We start from the raw sequence: 2,925 nt of genomic DNA on the forward strand, positions 1-2,925 counted from the left end.
CACTTTTATGAGAGGACATAAAAGCCAGACCTGTCTCTTTTTTATCTCCACAAACCAAAAGACTGACATGATCTGTCAAGATCAAGACACTGAAAAGCTGCATACATCAGTGTCAGTACTCGGTCTGACTGCTGAGATTGGCCTTCCTCTGCCAAGGCTTTAGCAAAGTAACAGAGTAGACATAGGATGTATGAACAAAAGACCACGCTAGTGAGCAAACTTCAAAAAAAAAATTGTGAAAATATCCTTATTTGAAAACATCCAGCCCTTAAAATGCGCAAAGTAGGGGAGTATATTTATCCTTGTCCGTGCAGCTGGGAATTAGACTTGTGGCCAAAACCAGTTTTAAAATTCGCAGCCCAAATTTCACCTGTCAGTATGTAAATCTTGCCGAGTTTACAGCAGCCACATTCAGCAATACTTAAGGATAAACATACTTAATTTCTCTGTAGTAAATTTTTAACACAAAAATTATGATCTATAGAATCATAGAATCATTAAGGTTGGAAAAGACCTCAAGGGTCATCAAGTCCAGCCGTCAACCCAACACCACCTAACCCACTAAACCATGTTCCTAAGCACCACATCTACACGTTTCTTGAACACCTCCAGGGATGGTGACTCCACGACTTCCCTGGGCAGCCTCTTCCAATACCTGATCACTCTTTCAGGGAAGAAATTTTTTCTAATAACCAGCCTAAATCTCCCCTGGCGCAACTTGAGGGCATTTCCTCTTGTCCTATCACTTGTTACTTTAGAGAAGAGGCCAGCACCCACCTCACTACACCCTCCTTTCAGGTAGGTGTAGAGAGTGATAAGGTCTCCTCTCAGCCTCCTCTTCTCTAGACTAAACAACCCCAGTTCCCTCAGCCACTCCTCATAAGACCTGTGCTCCAGACCCTTCACCAGCTTCAGTGCCCTTCTCTGGACCTGCTCCAGCACCTCAGTGTCCTTCTTGTGGTGAGGGGCCCAAAACTGAACACAGGATTCAAGGTGTGGCCTCACCAGTGCCGAGGACAGGGGCACAATCACTTCCCTAGTCCTGCTGGCCACACTATTGCTGATGCAGGCCAGGATGCCATTGGCCTGGGCACACTGCTGGCTCATGTTCAGCCAGCTGTCGACCAGCACCCCTAGGTCCCTCTCTGCTGGGCAGCTTTCCAGCCACTCTCCCCAGAGCCTGCAGCGTTGCAGGGGGTTGTTGTGGCTGAACTGCAGGACCTGACACTTGACATTATGCAATTGGCCTAAAAATCACTTAGCAGAGAATGGTTTCGATCCATCGCCCTCTGGGTTATGGGCCCAGCACCCTTCCACTGTGCCACTCTGCTCACATTCTAATTTCAGTTACACACAAGTTAGTCTGGATGTCTTTGATTACTAGAAATTGAATATTTAAGATTGGCAACAGGGGTAGAGAATGTTTTTCAACTCACTTGATAATTTCCAGCTGGATAATATTAAGTGGGGAAAAACTATGGGTCACCTGTGTCAGCGGCATACAGATACAATTCTCCATAATTTAGGACTGGATCCACAGAGAATTTTATTTTACTACAGCTCTACACAACAGTTTGTGGAAACAAGACTATCGAGTGCAGCTAAGCTACTCTAGAGACAAGGGAATGAGAGACAAAATAATTCGATGCTCCTCTTTGAGCTCCACAAGGCTGAGGCTGAGTGGGGGAACACTTGGGCTCAAATACAACCTGGAAGAGACTCAGAACTGTTGTGCATTGGGCAAAGTTGTTGGTGCCTGCAAAGGCATAATTTAAGGATGCCAAATCACAGCCCTGCTCTGGCCACGCTTCCTTTCTGCTTCTAGAACTTTGGAGCAAAAATAGCATAGTGCCAAGACATCCATAGACTGATACTCACCCACTAAGGAACATCCTACGGGAAGCACACCCTATGGATGGGCTGGGGCAAAGCAGCCAGGGGATCAAGATTTAGGACTGTTTGCTCTCACAACATCTGTAGTTTGGAATCCACTGTACAAAAAGATTTAGCATGTCTTATTTGTACCTTACTTATTCCAGTGTTACCCTTAAGTTTTTAATATATTCCCATAGCAGGTGCCCATGTGTTTTTAGTTATCCAAATGTATGTGTGTGTGTTACGTTTTCCATCCCCTTAGGTAAGGAGAATATACTTCTTCTTTATGAAATAGATAACCAAATTTGGATCTTAACCTATTTTTAACAAAGCAGCAGTTCATGGTGGTGATTACTGCACATGCATACTAGAAACCAAATGCCAAATACTCCTGCTCAATTTTTCTAGCAGATGAAAGAAGTATTTTTTTGTGTAATATTCTGATAACAGCTGAATGGCTTTCCTTCAAACTTCTGGGTTAAGGTAGATATGTTAGTTTGCAGCCCAAGATAATCAAGAAAAGCCACTGCAAAGACTGAAGATATAAAGTGGCATCTAAACTATAACAGTAGCATCCCCTGAGAGTAAATAAATTACGCAGTTAAACAGTAATAATGTTGCATATTTATATAGTGAGTTCTATCCAGAGATTTCAAAATGCTTCAATGCAATATTAATGATCACAACGTTCCTGATGAACAGTTGTCATTATCCTCATTTCAGAGATCAAAACACTGTAATACATCATTTAAATGACTTGCTAGCTGCACTCAAGAAATCCATTGCAGAGCCATGAAACATGTCCAGATATGAGGACTTCACATTTTAAACTGTCAGTCTAAAGTCTTACACTTTAAACGCAATGTGCTTTTGTATTTGATCTTTGTCCAGAACTTCAAACTTAATTTAAACTCTCAGTTTAAAGTCTTGCCATTTGTATGCTATGTGGCCCACAGGAAAACGCTGTTAACATAGTTGGAGACTTTGTCCGAACATAAGACGAACATACCTTTCCCACAAATGTCTTTAGCTAAATCATCAACACCTTGT

At 42.5% G+C, this 2,925-nt stretch overlaps 1 non-coding gene across 1 annotated transcript; it reads right to left on the minus strand.

Annotated features, from left to right (window-relative positions):
- Positions 1-1,259: 1,259 nt before the first annotated feature.
- Positions 1,260-1,331, minus strand: TRNAM-CAU. The gene has a single exon. It is a non-coding gene; the product is annotated as a tRNA-Met (tRNA).
- Between the last annotated feature and the right edge of the window lie 1,594 nt (positions 1,332-2,925).

The sequence above is a fragment of the Pterocles gutturalis genome, unplaced genomic scaffold, assembly GCF_000699245.1.
Source record: "Pterocles gutturalis isolate BGI_N339 unplaced genomic scaffold, ASM69924v1 scaffold36304, whole genome shotgun sequence".
In the NCBI taxonomy this organism is placed as follows: Eukaryota; Metazoa; Chordata; class Aves; order Pterocliformes; family Pteroclidae; genus Pterocles; species Pterocles gutturalis.